The sequence below is a fragment of the Ptychodera flava genome, chromosome 8 (assembly GCF_041260155.1).
Source record: "Ptychodera flava strain L36383 chromosome 8, AS_Pfla_20210202, whole genome shotgun sequence".
Classification (NCBI taxonomy): Eukaryota; Metazoa; Hemichordata; class Enteropneusta; family Ptychoderidae; genus Ptychodera; species Ptychodera flava.
Window position 1 is genome coordinate 23991524 of NC_091935.1, and position 23186 is coordinate 24014709.

The following is a 23186-nucleotide window of genomic DNA, read 5'->3' on the forward strand; positions in this document are numbered from 1 at the left end:
TATCTCTGTCATGCAGTTCTCGTTTTCTCATCGTAGTCGGAATTTTTGAATGTGACTTGTGGATTCATGAAAGGTGAACGATGTGTTCATGCATTTCCCGAGGGATTCGCTCAGAACAACGGCGTTAAATCCGAGCATGACGTGTTCGTCTGATGGACGTATCACCTACGACAATTCGAAATTTGGCAGTGTATCGTTCGACGTAAACAATGCACAGGTATATCTTATTTATTTATTTAGTTATATATTGACGATGTCATCCAACGGGCGAAGACTAATGCATGATACATCAAATGTAAAAAAACAAACAAAAATTGGCAAAGAAAACAAACGAAACATTGTAAGACAACAATGGTGACGATAGACGGGACAATTAATTCAAAATATAGGTCTGTCGATTGATACTGCCAAGAATGCGCTCAAGAGATTTGGAAACATAAAAAAAATTGAAAGTTAGCCAATGGATTAAGAATAACCTCATTTTAAAATGGTGATTACGCATGGTTAAAAAGAAAACGTGGAAAGGTTAACGGTCCAATCCATACGAGTTAAGTTGTTACGTAGTGAGACCTTTAACAGGTCTGTTCGCACACGAATAAATGATCGTTCTCGCCAGTCGTGGTTACGGGACTTGGATGGGCTTCTACGGTTTATCGTAAACGATAACAAGGCGAATTTGCGTCAAGGGGGAATATTACAACGCTATTAAACAACAAACAGACCAATCCATCGGCTGTAAAATTCGATTCTACTGAATCGTCGGGTTAATGTAAACTTAATATCATCCACGTCGATAGATTTCTGGTAGGCAATTGCTTAATATAGAATTGAATATTAACAAATAAATCGCCACCACCACCACCACCACCACCATCACCATCATCATCATCATCATCATCATCATCATCATTGCCATCGGCATCATCGTCATCATTATCATCTTAATCATCACTATCATCTCGATCATCATCATCATCATCATCATCATCATCATCATCATCATCATCACCATCGTCGTCGTCGTCGTCGTCATCATCCTCATCATCATCAATATCATCATCATAATCATCATCGTCAACATGATCATCAATATCATCATCATCATCATCATCATCATCACCATTATCATCATCATCGACTTCAACAACAAAAGAAAAAGAAGAAAAGGGAGACACTTCCTACCTGATAACAATACGCACCGAACTTACAACTGACTAAAAATCAACACAGATTTCTTACTTTTGTGAGCTGCCACAATTTTAGCCAAGAGCCAAAAAACTCAATGGAACCTGAGACGCTGATAGTCTTTGTCATGTCTGACGTCGGATGTTAATTTTTAATTATTTTTTTTCAGAGGCCGAATGCTCTAATCAGCCCTTTGGCAGTTTGATAAATGTGGAGTGTCACGGTTTAACTTATCATGCTAAGAGATGCGAAAATCAATTCATCAACTGTGAGTTATGACGAAAGAAGCGATGAAGGCGGGTTTTGAAATTTGATCGGTAGGATTTTATATCACTCTAGGTTAGCGCTGCAGTCAAGACGCAATGCGTCTTGGAGGCAAATATTCACACTTAAAATTATACAAATCCTTGGCTAGTCTGTAGCATGTGCGGATTCAGTTGTGAATATTGTTCAGGAAATGTGTCAATAATTTCATTTCAAAAGCAGATGATTTGCAACTTTGAATAACCATAAAACTTGAGGCAATTTTCTTCTAAAATGATTGTAATTTGTGATTTTTTTGTTTTTTTTTTATTATGAAAGGAAATTGACAATGGATGCCTTGAGTAAAGCATGAGCAATAATCGACAACTTTCGTAATTTGCGTCGCTTGCTGCCTCATTATGAATGTCGCCTTAATGTGAAAATTAGAGTCAAATGCGGTGACAGTACATTGATTAATATTCGTCATCTTTTGTTGTCGTTAGGATGCCAAGTACATCAAGAACAAAACGAAACAAAACAACAACAACGTAATCTGTCTTTGGCTAATGAGCATAATCTCAACTTCAGCGATTTAATAGCTGTTGGACGTCTGCAGTTTCACTTTCGGTCACGGATTGGGCGAGGGAATATATAGCAACTGATATATTGAGAGCTGTGAAGTTAGCTCTTCGATTAGAGCTTTTCATGAGAATGGTTTGTCAGGAGGTCGAGCTTTTGTCATCATATCAAAATAATAAAGACAAGCGACAAAATGACGATATAAAAATAGATAGGTAGACACCCAATAATGGTCGGGGGATAGAAAGGACCTACACACTCCAGTAAGAGCTGGCCCATGGGTCTTCTCAGTGAATGCAGTAGCATCACTGATTCAAAACAGCTGTCGAGGATATCTCAGCTGAAGCGATAAAGGCTGAACTTCATACTTTTTGCAAAGAATATTCGAACTCTTGTCTTAAATGTCGTTTCTCCCTGTCGACACATACGTTTGAACAGCAACAGGTTGACCTTTTATCAAAGCCGCTGGCAAGGCTTGTGTGGGTGACGCCGACTGTTGTGCATACCCTGACGTCATCAATGTTTCACTTACAACACCTTCACACGTGGTCACACTATCTTTAAATATCAATTCGTCGGTAGAAGGAGGAGTTCAACATATTAAAGCCACAGAACGCCTACGTTCAAAGCCGTCGTCCCTTTGTTCATATGCTGGATACGATGCTTCGGGCAATCTCATCACATCGTGGGATACACAGGTCGTCAGGCAAAACAAGTATTAGTAAACTCCTTGTGAACTTTTCCAGCACTACAGATTTAAGACTAGCGAGGTCGACTCTATCGACTGCTTAAATATTTAACGCATACTAAGAACAACGCAATTTTTCACAATAGGTTTGTGAGCGCACATCATTTGAGAAATTCCTGCAAGAGTTTCAATCATAAAGGCTAACGGATTTGTTGACTGCATGGGCACTGATTGTTAATGTAACTTGTTTCGGTTTGCTGGTCATAGCTTGATCAATCAGAACATAGAGCTATACCCTTCATGATTGACAACTTTAAGGTAGAACGCGCCTCAGGGACAGATATTCGGATCCTCAAACTTTTACAATTATTTTCTGATCTACCTCTAGTTTGGGTTCATTTTAAAGCTCTGGGTGTAAAAAAAAACTTTTCACCGGCTTAGTTTTACGAAATTCGAAAATTTTGTTTTTCTCCATAGAGTTAACATAGGGATAGCGGCCATTTTGAATTTTAAATATCGATAAATCTTGGGTTATTTGTTTCTCTAGTATCAAAATTTGCACAGTGACCGCCGATTTTTATTCTTGATTTTGAAAGAGAATGCGGCTTGCCCCAACCAGGCCTGGTTAGGGTAAGGCCCGAGCCGCACGACAGAAGCCCATGCCCCACCAACCAAGGGCTACAATTATTGCAGCTAACAGCAGTGTTGCTTTAGTATTTTTGTATACACTGTAGCAACATTTCTGCGGTCAGCAATGCACAGTTTTGACAGCTTAACATAACAGTGACATATGTGTGCAGTTTTGAATGGAATGTTAGTGTCAGTTATTTTGTTTACAGTTCTGTTTTATACAATACTGTGTTACGCGCTATCGTCGCGCATTTTTGCATTTATTTTTTTTCATTTTCTTTCCTCATGGACAGAAAAAAATGTTGACGCGGCGGGCCTAAATTGACGCACGCGAGGATGAGAAACAATCTTTTTATTTTACTTGGCCTAAGTAGTGATCGAATCCTTTAAGCCCATTGACTTTTCTTTTCTTTGGCTGGGCTATATGTGAAGCTTACGGTGGGAATGATAATGGTAAAAGTGAGTTTTCTCGTAATTCTCAGTGCATCCAATGCTAAAAAATAATCGACGGTCTTATGATGCAGACCTCTTTAAGGTAGTATGCACCTCGAAAGTGAAATACTTAAACTTTTGCTCAAACTCTACTAAGCGAGACTTTCAACCATTCTCTTTCAAAATCAAGAATAAAAATCGGGGGTCACCGTGCAAATTTTTGAAGTAGAGAAACAAATTACTTAAGATTTACCGATATTTGAAATTCAAAATGGCCGCCATCTCGGTGATAACTCTATGGAGAAAAAATAAAATTTTCGATTTTCTAAAAACTAAGCCGATGAAAAGTTTTCTTACACCAAGAGCTTTAAAATGAACCCCCACATGTGGTATATCAGAAAAGAATTGTAAAAGTTTGAGAGTCCGAATGTCTGTCCCCGAGGCGCGATCTACCTTAAAGTGAAGAATAAAAATTGGGAGGGGGGGGGGGGTCACCGTGCAAATTTTGTACCGGAGAAACAAATTAGCCAAGATTTACCGATATTTGAAATTAAAAATAGCCGCAACCCTTGTGTTAACTCTAAAAAGAGAAAAGTCAAATTTTCGATTTTCGAAAAACTAAAACGGTAAAAAATTTTCTTACACCAAGAGCTTTCAAATGAATCCCCACAAGTGGTAGATCACGAATTTGAAAAGTTTGCGAGTCCGCAATATCTATCCCCGAAGCGCATTCTACTTGAATTATGTATGTGAAAAAGAGAAGTAGTGTCTGTTTTTATCGTTATTAAATAATGACATTTTCTTGCTAGAGAGGTTTTAAATGATTAATAATGAACGTAGATTATTGAAAGATGGGCGCATGTTTAATGTAAAATGATTTGGCGACAGTAAAGCCTCAGTACGGTACTGCAATATTACAGCAGATAGTTGAATTTCTAAGTCGTACAAGTGCGATCCGCGTTGTTCACTGCGCATGTGGCGCGACGAGTGATTTGCAAACTATAGAGAGCAGATCCCTGTAAAATCATAGACAGTGGGAATCCTACTGTCTATGGTAAAATTTACAACAGCACGATAGACCGTTACGATTGAAGTTAAACAAATCCTTTCCCGCGTCACACTTATATGCCGCAACTGTACCCTTAACCAGTCCGGGTTATGTCCATAGAGAGGATATTACGATTGACCAATCAGCGAACCTGACGCCGCAACGTCACGAATAATTAACCATGCAAACCTGGGCTCGTACATTGCAACGAGTTTGGAAGTTTTCGGCTTGATTTCGCCCTTTATTTTTAGCACTGGGTAGTTTTTAGATGTAGACGTTACGCACAATGTTTAGTACGGTCGAGATGGTGACCGACACAAGTGGTTAGTACATTGAAAATTACTTATTTGGATGAATTTCCTGGCCGGGTACGGCTCCTAGAAATCAGCATTTGACCCTTGTAAATCTACAGTAAGTTATTTGTCGCCAAATATCGCCTATTTTTGGTCGAATTTCAATTTAACCTTGCCATCCGCAGTATGGAGAATGTTTCAAGCTTTTCAAAGATGGGTCAACTGTTTTAGTCGGTCATCGGAGCACGATGGAGCACGATTTTTTCGATCACCATGCGTTGCCCGGTACAATTACAATTCTTTAACACGGCAGAACGTCGCCAATCGACTGGAGCTAAGATACTTCCGGGTAGTCAACAGTCTCACTCGATCGGTGGATCTGTCAGGTCATATCGCGATCTGAACAAAGTGAACCAACGTAACCTTTGACCCTTGTTACATATACAATACGTGATTGGTTCTTGCCTTAATTTCATTACATATACGGTACGCCATTGGCTCTTCCCTACTATCCTCTATATGGACATAACCCGGACTGTTTACGGGCTGCTTCACAGGCACAGCACATGCAGCAGGTCAGGGGTCAAATTAGTCCAAGCAATCCAAGGTCAGAGGTTAACTGTCCAAATGTCGTTGATTCATTTTGTCGTTCATCAAGCATTGTCTTTGATTGTTTTGCATGCATGTACACGCTGCAGATAACAGAGATAAGCATCTTAAAGTTCGAGCACAGCCTCTCACGACAACTTCTTTTAAAAAAGAGATGCGTAGATAAATGGCATTTCTGGATTTCACGACACAGCCAGGAGAACTATGGGATTGATTAAAGGCTCTATGTAAGAACCAAGGATGTCATTTTTCAAGGAGTAAAATACGAAAGGGCAAAACGTGAGCTCACCAACTCAACAAGATTTTCAATCTAACAAATGTTCAAACTGCATCTAGCAGCATTAGCTAGAAAGGCGCTTCTTTTTTAAAGAATTTTCCAATTTCATACGCACGGTGCTAGGGTTTAACAGTAAGGCAGTGTCTATGCAGGTAACGTCTGAGGGCTCTCTTGAAATAACAGTCTCAGCTGTAATGCTTTATGCTGGGAATGAAATAAGACTCCAAGCTATAATGCTTTATGCAGGGAAGATCATCCCAAGCTTGGCAGTTACCTATATCATGTTACGTTTGCTCTTTTGGTCGAGCTTGAATAGTCGGTACCTTACGGTTGGTATGCAGGCTGTTTTGATGGCCTGAACAACTCAAATGACAGGGCAAGAAACGACCCTTTGTATCAGAAACCATCACTCATTTACCACCACCACCAAAACCACCACCACCATCACCATCACCCCCACCACCAACATCACCACCACCACCACCACCACCAACACCATCACCAACACCACCACCAACATCACCACCAACAACACCATCACCATCACCATCACCACCGCCATCATCACCACCATCACCACCGAAAACACCACCACCATCACCATCACCACCACCACCAACATCACCACCACCAACACCACCACCGACAACACCATCACCAACACCATCACCACCAACACCACCACCACCATCACCAACACCAACACCACCACCACCATGCCTCAGTACAACATCTGGGACGTCTGTACCCCGACATCATAAATCTATGCACTAAAATCCAGCAATAACATTTCACTAGAGCATTCATACCCCGACATGCTTCAGGTCTTACTTTAATGAAAGTATGGCATTTCTGAACGTGACGAAATACATGTAAATCTTCCTATCCATGAAAAGGGGATTAACTTGTAAGATCATGTTAAATTATTACTGACAGATCGTCAGCCAGAAAGAGGTTCAGAAGTGCAGTTAGTCGCTGAAAGAAAGAAGAAAACAGAAAAACTGACCGTGGAAGGTATTCTTCATTCCAATGGGACAGGGACTTTTATACTTGGAAGTCACCTACTGGCAAGTAATGTACGGTCTCAGAGGTCGCAGCGAAGAAATTATGTCTGCTTTCATGCCTAGTACGGTGTACTAAATGTTTGTCTCCGTGGAAAGGTAAGATTGCTGACTTAACCGAGAGCTTTATTTACATAGTAAATACTTTGTACGAAAACCAAGGAACTTACATATAATTGTAAACACGCCGTTACACCTCATTAGAGACATACTTGACGCTCGCTCGTTTGGCAGATTCTAAACACAAAGTGACACGAAGATAAGCCACAGAGCAGAAATATGTACAATATCTTAAATTGCATTCTCATTGAATTGAAATTCACTGCATATGATAATATTAACATGTACAGTAAGCTGTGATTTGAAATTAATGTATGTAATTAAGCTCAATTTTTGACCTCTTCATTTACCTACCTCTAATTTTATTTGTCCATTTCAATTAATGAATGGTGTGGTGGCGCTAACAACATCCCGATTAAATGCTCACAAAATTTTTACCAACGCTGTCTTTAATGAGGCACCATTCTGTTCGAAGTTACAGACATTACAATCATCACTTTCGGTTACAGTGTATATCAATTTTGTAAATCCAGGGGATTTGCGACGATCGTAAAGTCGACAATGCGTGCTCATAATTTCTTGTTATTTACATCCATCATAAAGCCAACCTATTGGTTGATATCATCAAAAAGCAGGTCAACAAACTCTCATGATGTTTCAGAGAAAGTGCGAGTTGAAATACATCTTGTTCTCTCCTTCCGCAAATGATAAATTACTCTATTATATGATTATTGAACGCCTGTACCAATACTCTTTGTTCGTTCCGCCTGCAATAATGCATTGCTGTGTGATCATTCAATGTATACTGCCCACCTGTTCCAATTTAGCCACAGTTACCATGGAAAGAAAACATCTAACCAATCACAGATTTTAAGCGGGTGGCCGCTTTTAAAAAACAGCGCCCTCACATGGGCATTTTGAATACCAAGGAACGCCCCTTTGACCATTTATGGGCATATTTAGATTATATGTGACTATATCTTAAACCCCTGTACGCACGTCTTTATATCAGAGCATTCCCTCTTACTTGGCACATGGAAGTCAACTGAGAATTCTACGTAAATTATTTATGCCTACAAGTCACACAAATAACACATCACAATTTTGCAGAACCTAGAAAACCGCCAAAAACAAACAAAACATTTAACAGAAATTTCGTCCCGGTTTCCTTTCCAAGAAACAAGAAGGACAAATCCTGATGCCGTTCCCTTGGGTTGTTATCTCGCAGAGAAGAGATCAAATAACCGTGGCTGCTGCGAAGTTAATGATCTTCGCGTCCATCATTAGACATTTCAGGGAGATCAATCGGAGGAAACACGTCACTCAAAGTGGGCCATTATAGATATTTGTAAATTGATAATGTCCATTTTTTACGACATTGTAATGGTATATTTGCCTCATCTTCCGCTGCTGAAATGTCCTACATTTTTTACGAGGTATGCATAATGATGAGAAAAAATAACACTATTCCTGGGCCGTAGTGTCCGGGTTGAATGTTCATACATTGCTAGCATGTACAGGGCCTGTCATCAAATCTCACAGAGGCTTGTATATCACAAACCAACATGTCTGAACTAAAGATATACGATAGAAACAGAGGTATATAGCACTTGCCTCGGTAGATTAGCTGGTCCATAATGCATGAAGAAACCGTTGCAAAAAATCATGCCTGCTAGACAAAACTACGCATGCAGCCCCTTTGTTTCATTCGCTGAAGCGCGAAACCAGAAGTAGGTCAATAGCTTTATTACACGTCCTATTTAGTTTTGACACTGTCACACTGTGGTATGCTGTGATATATATATATATATATATATATATATATATATATATATATATATATATATATATATATATATATATATATATATATATATGTACAGGCACATAGATGTCCTCGTGGGAAATTACAGTGCCCTCGTGTTATTTGAACCCCAAGGAATACTAGTATTACTCATTTCAGTTTATCGGTTGCTCGTTTAAAGTGTAAGCAAATGAATAAATAAATACATGCCAAGCCAGAAACATACAATTTGTTTTCCGTTATCATTCTTCACACAAACGGTTGACACAAATCACAGAAGGATATGGAAAGCATAAAGTATTGCCAGACTCGAGGTACTGTCATCAATGTATGGTCTATATAACCTCCTATAACTCTTACCACGTGCATATTGTCTCAGGTACTCAAACAACCAACTCAACCGTATGCTTACTTCAGACCTATTTCTCCCTGTCTCTGTCTCTGTCTGTCTCCGTCTGTACTGTCTATCTGCCTGCCTTTCGTCTGTCTGTCTCTGTCTCTCTGTCTGTCTCTATCTGTACTGTCTATCTGCCTGCTTGTCTGTCTGTCTGTCTGTCTGTCTGTCTGTCTGTCTGTCTGTCTGTCTGTCTGGCTGTCTACTTGCCTATCTGTCTGTCTTTGTCTGTCTGTCTGTCTGTCTGTCTGTCTGTCTCTCTCTCTCTCTCTCTCTCTCTCTCTCTCTCTCTCTCTCTCTCTCTCTCTCTCTCTCTCTCTCTCTCTCTCTCTCTCTCTCTCTCTAAATCAATAATCACTGGAAGAGAAGAAACTTCCAATCTCTGATTTGGCATGCATTAAGCAATGTTATGTCATTCCTATCCTTCTCTAGGAACAAAGATTGTAAACAAACGTATTTTCCTGGGAAAAAATCAATCCAACAAAAGACGCACTTTGTTTCAAGGGTAAAAATTGTATTTTTACAGGAGAGTTTGAATCTTTCGAGGTGTAAGGCATACAAGAATATGATGGAGATTTCTTGTCACTGAAAATTACACAAGCTCAGTATCGTGTTCTACTGGGGCTTCCGTTACTTTGTATAAATATGCGGACAATATTCTCGTTAAAAAATGGATGGCCTTGAATTTATATCTGTAATATGACAAGCAGAGTCATTCTCGGAAATATTTCCATGAACACAGCCATATTATATTGCTCAATTAATGGTGGTAACACACCGTGAACTATATACCTCCATGCTTTGTTGAAACCTACCTTCGTCTTGCGTGCGCGTTCAAATCCAGATTTCAAAGGCTGGGAGATTTCTATGTAGATATGGTATCTTGAGCGCAGGAATGATATGGACTAAAACCGTAACACACAGGCTGCCAGTATCACGAATCGATTCTCAATTATAGCTTAGAGTTTTTGAGACATGAAATAATATCGAACACTCTGGTTTTGCCTCGAGACCCTTTCTGTCTTGCAATTAAAACCTTCACTTTTGATGCATCATGGAGGCAAGCCCAGGAGGCATCTGCCTGATTATTATTTAAAAGGCCCAAAACAAAAAAAGACCATCTCAACACACTGTAATGAACTAAGTAGTTAATTGCGACCATTTGCCGGCCCGTAATGTGCAATCAACACTTCTGCAAAATACCATGCATGCAGACAGGAACATCTCACACAGCTATTGGCAACCCTTTCATTTGTCATTAGGCGCGCCCATGGGAGTTGGCGCCAAATGTCAACTCTCATAACTTTGCGAGCGATTGATTGCTTCATCCGACTTGGGATCGCTTGCCTGGAATCAATTTGCCACTGTCATTGCATAAATGCATTCTGAAGGATCCCATTCTATTTGTCCGTTCCCCTCGTACGAACGATAATCCAATTTACCATAGCGAAAAGGTACTCGAACGGAGATAACATACCGTGGGCGGCCTTGCCACGTACGATAGATCATCAATGATTTTCTGACATGAAGTGTTATATGTGCAGCAGCACATTATTTTAGCAGTATTCTTCTCGCAATATGAATGTTGAAGCAACAGTAAATTGTTATCAGAGAATTGAGAGAGAGAGAGAGAGAGAGAGAGAGAGAGAGAGAGAGAGAGAGAGAGAGAGCTTGTATACATGCACGAATATGACGTGGACGCGGAGAAAACATGAAGACGCGTGATGTCAGTAAAAAACGATCGATGATCCTTTGAAAGATAACAAATTTCAACATTGTTGAAAGAGGAACGACGATGCTGCCACACGATATAATGTAAAGATAAACATGAAATGTAAAAATCACTAAGCTGTTCCCGATATAATTTATATTTAGTGATAAAAGGGAGCTCACTCTTGATAGTTTTGCGATCGGTGACAACACAAAACAATTTTGGATGGCTGTCCTACACAGGGATAGACTCATCATTTACGAATGTGTTGATGATGACTTTTCTCACAAGCTGTGCGGTTGCGACTTCGAGACTTCGACTAAATTCCTCTAGACATTTCATTGGTTAATGGACCGGCTGGGTGACTGATTACTAAATATCTTCAACCATAGCGTGGCACTGAATTGAACAGTTGAGCAACTCTCCATGCTACTTCCATTTGTCTTATCAACCAGATTTATCCATCTCATTCTAAATATTGTATCAACAGGTTTTGTTTTCCTGCAATCCACCACAAGATTTGCTCGAGCCATTGACTACAATCGTTCGTATTCCCCTTTCCATGCTTTTGTTTTTTTTTTCGCCAATCAACAGCGAAAAATACCATAACACCAACTCATTAATTTTCTGTGAACCGGGAACGTTCCTATGAATTGTTGAAAGAAAACTAATCTTAATGTATGGCCAGGGATTAATGACCACTTTGATGATTAATATTCGCCAATCAATTATCTTAATATTCAGCGTTTCGATATGCACGGTTTCATTAAGAATTAATTTGCGTACACTCATATGCATCCGTATATGTTCACTGCACTTGAGGTTTTTATGCACACAAAATACACCATATGATCGCTGTCATTCGCAAATTTGGGCATAGCGTGATGTCTGAGACGACATGGGTGTGGTTTTTGTGTTAGGGCTGCTACAAGTCAACAAATAAACACACTGCTCTAAAAGCTGTAGGAAATTTGAGCAATGGATGAGAGTATATTAGGAACCGAGATATGCGAGCAATTTGAAGTGGTATCCGTAAAGAAGGCTGAATTTGCCGACGCTAAAGCACAAATCAGTTTACTACGTACCTTTACATGCAAAACCAATGGCTGGTTTTCCCGCTCTCAAGTTGTAGGCCATCCTTAACGTGACGTCGACCTTGTGCGTTGCGCCAAGCGTTCAGGTTTGGACGTTGCGGGCTCTTTTGCGCAGCGCGGTGCCTAGGATTATTTAAGGCTTCCCGCGAGACATTCTGCGTTCACTGCAAAGTCCATGAAATCATGAACTACACGGTCTCCACCGATCCCATAATGCACCAAACAAACCCTCGCCGTCGACGGTCTTAATCCCGCGCGACCACGGATGCGATTACGCCCTTATCAGTGCGATCGGTTGCTAAGCCACAAACAGTGCTGGAGATATGGTTGCTGGGTAACGGATGCGGAAAACATTACAGCCGAGGAAAAAAACAGGATCATTACACAACTCATCGCCTGTAGCGTCGGATTGACCTCAGATAATATGTCTGTGTTTTCCGAACCCAGGATCCAGATAGATTATTCTTTATCCGTGCGACTCTCGTTACTCTGTACCTCTGCGGAAACTCTCGATCTATTAAATCCTGTCTGCACCAGCCCATCAGTTTATGTACCCTGTGTCGTTGTAATAGGTTTTAAAAGAATATTCTAAAACGTTGCTAAATATGCAAATTTTCATTTTTCCCTGTACTTAGGAGACTTATCAGGTTTTTATCTACTTTCCGCAATGTCTGGAATCGAAGTAGTTCTTTTCTGTTTATGTCGTCTGCCAGGTGCGCGTGTACGATGTAAATGTGCTCCAGAAATCTCTGCCGATGTTGGTGGATGGCTGATGGATACCGACTACTCTGTATAAACCATTCAAAGCCTTCTGAAGTGCTCGTTCAATGCCACGCAAATGATCATTTCCGACCTGATATCATTTTCACGCAAAATTTAGTCAAAACATTTCTTTCCTCAAAGAATACCACATGCACCACGCAATTCTCGTGTAATATCAGTCTTTGAAAAGTCTCGGCCATCGCGTGAAATCGATCGCCCACAAATTTTGCATCCAGGGATGGTTTGAATCCGACAGATTCGATACAATTTTCATAAACTTTAAGTGATATTTTCTTTTTGGAACCGCAGCTCCTCAATATTGCAGTTTAAAATGATAAACGTCCGAAAGTCTTCCTCATCATTTTCCCAACGTCTAGGGTGTAACAAGAGTTAGAAAGACTTGAGGCAAGGTGTGAGCACTTACCTAACAAAGGCATGGCATCTAACCACGTATTGCAATTTATACAAACCGAATACTTATCATTATTTATATTTTGAATTGTTTATAGTTTATTTCGGAGGAAGTTGCCCAAATACGTGAAAAATTAAGTCATCATCGTGTCAATTCTACGATTCATCGATGATCATCATTGTGGTAACACTCCAAGGCCGAGTTCATACGAGACGACCGCGATGATACTGAAGGAACGCTAAATATTGATTATCGGGAGTTTTTTACGGAACATCCTTGCTCACTGTAGAAATTATCGCGGCTTATCGTTTAGACGGTTGGCACGTTTTAAAATTTACTCGACATTTGATGAAAGTTTTTATCAAAGTCGGTGACTTAAGCTTGACTGAGCTCGCTGGCAGTCGAAATGAAAAACACCCGTCAAAGCAGGGCTCATTTAGTGGTTTGATAACAATAACTTTTAATACCGTTTTCTGATATGTATAAGTGTGTACAATGGATATAAAATACAATGTATTTAGCCCTGCTTTGAATAATTTTATGACTGTTACTGGTCCCAGACATGCTGGAAGTCACTGATAATTCTTGCAATTCCAATTAAACTTTCGGCAAGTTCAAGTAACTCTAACGTTCCAATTTTAAGGGCGAGCTGGGATAACATCTGTAGTACTGGCAATATTTGACTGGACTTAGTCGTTTCATAGAAGTACAATCTTCTAAAATGCAGCATCCGTCAAATGCTTATTTCAATGCCTGGAGTAGACGGGATCACCAGTGAGAGACGACACGTATAATTTCTGTTATTTCCTGACTGAACGGCCCGAAGTAATCCAAGGTGGATGTAACTATTATACAGAGCGAACCTGAAACATTAAAATTAACGAGACTAGTGCTTCTAGGAATGCAGAGATGACACCCGTGGGGACAAGAAGAAAACAAGTGCTGATAGGAGTCTCAAGACTAGTGTTAGGTCATGAAGCATTAAATGACCCCTTTTAAACACAGTCCAGTGAGGAATTCTCAGACAAATATCCCTAGAATGTGTACTGAATAACGCTTGGAGCTTTTGTATTTGAATGCAGCTGGACATGTCTGTGTTATTGTCGTCGCACAGCATTCTTCTTGAAAACCTGAGTCATGAAGAAAGCTTTTGTTTTAGCTTTTGCTCTGGTAAGTCGCCTCGCAGGACTTGACGATGGCGCACAGTGTGAACCCTCGGGTATCATCTGTACTCATCGGTCGACAGCATTGTTTCTTTCATAGGTTAAAAATCATCAGCATTGAATCATTACCCTCGCTATATCTGGCTCTCTTCCTCGGCAGACTTTGAAGCAGATTACTGGACATAAATCAGGACATTATTCCATCTGTCTGCAGATTCCTTGTTATGGCTGATTTTGACCTTTCACCTTTTCAGCTAGGATATCAAGACGTATATTTACGAATCAGTCTATTTTTTAAAGAAAAACGCTTTTGATTCTGCGTTTACGAATTCATGATCCGATGAATGTATTTTTATTATTCATGACGTTGAAAATCAATGCAGATGCAGCGATAAATAAAGTGAACGAATGAAACATCTTATATTCCTGTGTGCGCAATTTGAAGGTCATATGATTTTGTAACTTAACGAGCTATTATAGATTGTGCGCAGCGATATTTTGAGTGAAAGTCTACATTGTGATCTAGCGAATAACAAACGCGTGCCGAAGTGATTAACTTCTTTCTGAATAACGATTTTATATATGCTGCTACTACTTGTTGCATAAGTAGTTATTCCTGCCTTGATGTCGTCACTTGCAGAATACCTCCCCTAGGTAAAGATTCAACTGTGTTGACCAGTAGCTTCTCTATTTGTGCGCACAGAGTGTGCGATCGGAGGATCGACCGAATTAAATATAAATAACCTATAAGAGAGCGACTTTCAAAGACCTTTTACTAGTAACACTGTAATTTTTTTTTCGTGTATACCATATATTTAGTCGCCTGTATTGTTTGAATGGTGAAAATCTTGAGCAATCGACTGCAAATTGTTTCAGCAAATTTTCCTTCATTATTTATTTATATACCGCAATCTGCCAGGGTTCGTCACAAGATAGGGAGTTGCTGCTCTCTCAACAAAAGCTTCAATATCCTCGAGGAAAAATTTTCATTCCATTTTCCGTCGCGGAAATTTCTAGCGACTGGAAGCCTGCAAGCGTATCTATATAGCAACCGCGAGTTTTCTCGGTGTTTTTTTTTCAGGAAATATCAGGTGACCCAACTTGATAATAAAGATTATAAGATACAAACAACCTCCTATAACACAAACAAACAAAATATAATTAATTCTCGGTTTAAATACTGTGCGCTTTCACTATTTGTCTACATCATTCATCTGTTATCCAACTCCAAATAACTATACTCATATACAAATATAACGGTGTATATTAAACGCTGAAAATAGTTGTAAACTTATGAGTTTTAAGGGTAGTGTTGATGACGTCATTCCCGGCCTTAGATCACCAGTAACGATATATATATATACATATATATACATATAGGTATGCATGTATGTATGTATGTATGTATGTATGTATGTATGTATGTATGTATGTATGTATGTATGTATGTATGTATGTATGTATGTATGTATGTATGTATGTATGTATGTATGTATGTATGTATGTATGTATGTATGTAATGTATGTAGGTACTAGGTAGCTAGGTATGTATACACACGTGGATACAAGATTACTGGAGGTATGATTACATTTTATGTTTTTTCTTAGAAGTTAGAATATCGGACAAGCATTCAATTCCTTCGCAGCTAAATTAGAGAGGCTTAGCAACATTAATCACAATCTACAAGAAGTTAAGTGGTTGGATTGCTCTCTCGATCTAGATTTCCATTTCAGGCTGTCAGCGCAAGATTTTCATACCTTTAATTTGATGAGTATATGGAATGTTGAAGTTTGTCCTTCAATCAGATGAGTGGAAAGACAAAGTCATAAAAACGCTCTGTCATCGCGCGAGTACTCTGGGAAAGACAGTGATGTACGAGGTAAGGTAAGATATGATCTTTCTTGATGTTACATTTTCATTCGTAAAAAAGAATTAAAGTGTATCAAATTTAGGACACAAGTGAAATGACTAAATGGGATTTCAAATAAGCAAAGATTAACCAAAATAACAAATAAATAAATAAATATATAAATAAATAAATGAATAGGTCTAAATTAATGAATAAATTACTAAATAGATAACATTTTCCTCAATAATGCAAACAAAACTTTAGGTTAAAAAGAGACGAGAGCATCAGGTACGAATTGCTTACTATTATGATAAATTAATTCTATCAACGAGAATATTTAAAAAGATACTTAATATGACTGATCCGACTATCGATGGGGATTCATATTAAATAATTTGAGATTAATTGATATGATTATTTTCCGATACATCGTATTTTGATGGCGATTGTATGCGCCAGGGCATATAAAGTGGTTAATAATTATGCCTTCAACACCTGGGACCAAGAGAGACTCAATCACCGTAAGGCACGTACAGCCGCCGGAACTCGTCACTACTTTGCAGAGATTTGTTGGGCAGAGGTACCTTACAGACTTAAAATGTTTGGAACAGGTAAACTTTCTAACATTATCGATGTTACTGGAGACGCATGATGTTTTGTCAAGAAATGGGACAGAAAAGATAATTATGTACAGTGTCAACGTAAGTACAGTATCGGTATTAATTGTCGCTGGTGGCGATAAACTTGCACGAGATGTAGACCTGAGCAATATCAAGACTAGCTATAGCGAACATTCTGCTTCAACGTGGTCCCGTGCGTGGTACAACTGGAGAACACATAATCATTTTGTGCCATTAGGGTGCGCCATGTACACGAACACGCCACGATGAAGAATGACTCAAAGACGAGTCAAAGGAATCGTGATGCCACGATCTAATGTGTGTTATCTCAGCTGAAAGCGTGCCGCGCTCTCCCTATAAATAACCTTCAACGTTTATCTTTTCTAGGAAGTCGAGCAACAATAGGGACACAGTTCCACACATACGTAATGTGCAACTATGTCACGAGATCGTGGTTCTGTGTTATACCTGCTCAATGGGCACGGCGTTCTCGGGCCTCCAAAGTTCATCTTTCTGGGAAGTAGTGTGACAATCATCATGTCTACTGTTAAGTTTTTAAATGCAATAGTATAACCGTAACTGACAAAAGAAATGTTCATCTATATTAATTACTCCATAGATGGTAGAGAGTCGAATAAAATATTTAGGATCGGAGTGCTAGGTGTGATCCTGGTCTCTGATTGAACATTCAATCGATAGTTGGAAGTGATGTGTAAACAAGCTTTTAAAATGTCTGGACTGATTAAAAGATCTTACAATATATTTTCTTCATATGAATAATTGATATCAAGGTATTTATCTTTAGGAAGAAGTAGATTAAAATATTGTCAATTGGCATGGTTCAAAACGTTTCCTGCAATATCCAAGTTCTAAGTTTCCTGCGTGCAGTTATAGTGGTTATATGCAGTTTTGTACGCTTCTGATCTTCCTCGCTTGTCTCTTCGGCAGAAAGTTTTAGCTCTTACTTTTCCCATGTAATTGTTTATTGTTCTTATAAATTAATATTTTTGATGGTTCAACTGCCTTCTTATGAACTACCCACGTCTTAGGACGTCTTCTTTTTCTCCAAATTGCATAATGCAGGCTAAATATGCGGAGGTTTGCTTTTATCCCGTAGGACTGGTCCTCAAAGTAATATCACTTCTGTCAATACAGGTTTGCCTTGACACCTTTTAAATCTTTGAGACCGCTTTTAAAACTTTCTTGTGATCTTCGTTGTGGAAAAATAGTGATATAATTCTTTCATAAGCATATTTTGAGCAAAAGTCAAAGTTTGATTCGAGAGAACATATAACCAAATGCCAATAACCAACATATGCCAATAAGCAATATATATGCCAATAAGCAATACATATGCCAATAAGCAATATATATGTCAATAAGCAATATATATGCCAATAAGCCATATGCCAATATCCTGCTGCATTGATGTGACACAGGTCTTCAATTATTTTGTCATCGATGATAGGACTGACACATCTGGAGAATTTTGTGAGACTGTTTCTTATATATACACACCTACCGGTAGTTCTGGTCTGGTTTTTGTTTGATGGTTGTTGAATGGTCGACTCAATCCTTGATGGACCACGCAGTTAACTAACTAGAGAATAACATTTCCAAAGTTCAACTGCCATTCGCAACCTCTTCTGCTCATGGCTCCTCATTGCGAAGATGGAACAATTTGCCAGAAGGCATTCAGACATTCATTCTTGATGGGCCAGGTAGCAAATTAATGGACGCAGGATGAATAATGCTTCTCATAAAGTTTCTAAGTTTTGAAAGGCATATTCCATGTACATGGTTTACAGATTTATTTATCATGCCCTCGTGGCTCCTTCCCATGAAAGTATGTGCCCTGAGATATTTATCATGTTTGATAATCCGACGGAATGAGAGCTTTTTCCAGTTCTACGTTGTACCTATCATTTGTAAAGCTCCACAAATGTCCAAAAGATTTGTTGATAAGGAGCCTTCCATGCAAGTCGTGACTGGATAACTGGGATCTGACCATGGAGGTAGGAGGGAGAGGTAGAAGGGAGATAGTCTCTCCGTTGATTAACCAGTCTCCTTCTACTTCCATGGATTCACTAGTGGTTTTACTGGCTTTCTTAACGATTTTCACCAATCTCCCCTGATCATAACGTGAAATTCCGTCTCCTAACAGACAATAAGCCAAATGATAACATTGTAAAATATAGAAAGTAGCATAGGACTAATGCAAAATGATCTTAATTTACGTAAACAATACATACGACTGTTACCTCTCTTAATGATGGAATCCACACCATCACCGAACTTCAGTCAAATCTTGTAACCGAGTAAGAGTATGTGTGTACGTTCTCTCAACGTCAGCGCCATGTATAACAACTGGGTCTGGTTTTGTTGCATTTCGTCTAAAATCAATTATCAATCTTATCTTATCAATTAACGATTCCTTTCCCACATGAAGATGAAGGTAACTTCCGTGCAATGATGTACAAAACGGTCAAGGTCAGGAAGACAGTGTGTATGATTGTCTTGGCTGATCTTGACAACCACACTGGTATCGTCTGCAAACTTGACACGTGGGCGGGTCTCAGTACAGCTACGGCAGTCAGAGTCTGTGGTGTATGAAGTGCATACAAATGGTGAAATAACTCCCTAGGTGTCCAGATATTAGAACTGATAATATTTGATGTAATGTAGCCTAATAGAACACATTGCTACCTTTTTGTTAGACAGTCATAGATTCAGGCTGGCGATCATTTTTGGGGACATTCATTCTAGTGTAATTTCTGAACTGACAGATGGGGCCGAATGGTATATAAGGCACTGAGAAATCAAAGAACATAAGATGGGCAGATTTACCAGCATGGTCAAGATGTGAGTACAGATTGTGGAGAACCAATAAAATTGCATCATCAGTACTTCTGTGTTACCATAAGCAAATCGATTGGGATGAACGATAGCATTCAGTCGAGTAAGGACAAAGTGCTCACAAACTTTCATTACTGCTGAAATCAAAGTTACTGGTCGGAGATCATTCACTGCGAAGACGCTAGATTTGTTTGAACAGGAATAATACACGACCTTTATAATAAACGAAATATCGAAAATTGCAGAGGAATGTTTGCCAGTTGATTAGCACAAGATTTGAGCACTCGCGGAAATATTTTATCGAAACCAGATGCCTTTGAAGGGTTGGATTTATCCTGACAGATCTGATGCAGAACGAATTTAGATCGTTCGCATAACTATGATTATTCTATATGAGAGAGTTTGGCAATACTGTTGTATTATTGTAACTAATCACTCTGGCATAATAATATGTTGCGCCGCAAGCGGTGGGCAGTGTGATTTAGCAATCGAATCGCCTCGCGACGAGCTGAGGTCGCTTCGCTCCTCGATATGTCTGTCCCTATACCGCCAGCGGCGCACTTTACTTTGATTGTTTAAATTGCATCAGCGAAGCAAACGAGGTCTGGAAAGCGAGACTACCTTTCGAACTGCTTTTACTCTCTCTTTATTTTTCCCCAGCATGGTGTAATCTCTTCTTGTTGATCAGTGTGTGCACGGCTTTAGAATTCCATGGCTTATTGTTAGGAAGATAGTTATCGCATTGTTCCGCACGACAGAGTCAACACAGAAATTGAAGTAATCCCAGACTATCCAGACAATGAAAGTTGACGAATGTAAGAATACATTCTGCAATGATTCAATCACAGTCACTCAACAAGACTGTCATTCAATGGATGCTGCACACATAACGGTTGTCGCTGCACTAAAGGCTGCGTTCACAAATAATGGTGAGGGGGCTGGAGGAATCGCGTTTGAAATAATTTTTCAGATCCCCCACTCATACCCTCAAACAATTTTTTTAGTACCCCATCTATATGATCAAAATTTTTCAAGTGCCCCCCAAAACAAATATTATCATATAGCCACATATTTATTGGGGATGTACGCATATAGAGCAGTTCTGCTCTCAGATGTTCGACACTCCTATTATCAGCAGTTTGTAGAGCCATATTCCAGAGGCAATTGGTTCATTTTTAAATGCATCAGTGAACTTTTTGGATTTATCAGTCTGAGCCGACTTGAGTGAATCTAACTCTGGCCAGATCAATTGCTCCTGCCGAAGAGCACACAAAATGACGATCATGAGATAGTATGCAAAAACTGAGCGCAGTGACATACCGCAAAATATATTTTTTCAAAAGCACAAGGCCTAGGTGCTACTTAAAAAGTTTTACAAAATTGACAATACCGGAGTGTTAAAATAAACGTTTTAATCCCTGAAACTTCGGGAGTAATAATGTCTTTGTACGCTGTTACATCTCTGGTATATCAACATCACTTATAAAATTTTATTTTGTATTTTTTGACATATCACCCATATTGCAAAAATTCTGAAATATGCAAATTAGTTATTAATTGACATGACCCTGCTAAATGTCTTTGTACACAGTTACAGCTCTGGTATATGAACATCTGTACCAAGTTTTATCAAATTTGAGACAGTATTTCTTGATATATTACCAAGTTTTATCAAATTTGAGACAGTATTTTTTGACATATTACCGGAATAATGAAAAATCATTAAAATATGCAATTTGTATGCTATACGAGCTCTGTGTGAACAACATCTTTACAAAGTTTCATCAAATTTCAAGCAGTCTCTTACGAAACAGCTTTTTTTCAAAAATCACTCATTATGCAAATTATGCGTGCCACATAAAAAATGGACAAACATATGTATGCCATTGTGTATTATCTTTCTACCAAGTTTGAAAGGAATTAGCTCAGACACGTCCGAGATATATGGATGCCCCCGGACATCGTAAAGTATTTTAACACATTCAGATGCCCCAAAAACCTATTAAAATAGACTTTCAGCATTAATGGGTCGTTATTATAAATAGGTTTATAGCATATTTCCATTTATTTTTTAAATAAAGGAATTCATAGTTTCTTTTTGATAAATTCCTAGTGCTACAAATATACCAGAACTTTATTCATATTAGAAACTATTAAGCAATGGGACATTAATTTGGCAACCATGTTGGATCTCTGCAAATTATCATAGTGCTTATGTAAAACATTGAACCTCAAAAATATCCCTTGATGCCCACGAAATATATTTAAATTTAAAAATCACTGAAATAGCTTGTTTTAATACATAATGTCATTTGTAAGAATTTTGACCGCCATATTGGATTGATGCAAATTATTAAAATGTTTATGTAAAATATTATACTTCCGTAATCGTTTTTCCATGCCAAAGAAATGTACTTTGAGTTATAACTCCCAGAAATAGCTTGTAGATGACGTGATTTTCAGGGGGAAATGTTATTTTGTGGGAATGTAACAAGCCATCTTGGATTTATGCAAATTATCAAAGTTCCAATGTTAGACATTATATCTCCAAAATAATTCCCTGTGCCAAATAAGTAATGTTAGACTATAAAATCACTTGTTTTAGCCTGTTAACATGTGATATATGGCCAACAATGTTATTTTGTCAGACTGCTGGCAGCCATGTTTGATTTATGCAAATTAGACATCTGAAATATAAGCTGAAAAGTTTCGTTTTCTTAATTAAAGGTTTTTTATCAAATGACATACAACATATATGTCATTGGCATTATCAGTACTTTCCTTTGCAATAAAATCGGTTCAAGAGAAAAATAAGACGATTGGAACTAATTTGGGATAATTGGATGGTGAAGAATGTCGATTTAATCTACAACAATCTCATCTGCTTTTCTTTTTACATTACTTGTTTTTATGAGTAATTTGCAATATTGTAACATTCAGCTATACGGCACCTAGCACTTTTGAGAAGTTTGAAAAATATATATGAAATCCAATTATCCCAAATTAGTTCCAATCGTGTTAGGCTAAATGTTAAACTTTGGCATACATATGAGTTTTGAACTGATCTTTGACAAACATGAACAATGCATTATCTGACGCTTAGCAGTGATGCTTTTGTAAACACTTTGCAAATAAACATAATACAGGTACACATCCATGCATATTCAGGTTTCTGTTTGTATATTTCCAATGACTCATTCATATCATATATCCTATGCAGCAGATCAGTTATCAAGCAATCTGTAAAAGCTTGGCCGTAATTAACCGCCATAGGCAGCAGCTCCAGAGACCACTGAAGACACAATTTGCTGTCTCCGTGTACATGGCAATAATATTTTTACAGGCTTCCTCCAAGCAATTTTTCTCTGTCTGCTTGGCAAACAATGTTTTGCCCTATAAATGGGAAGCAAAAATC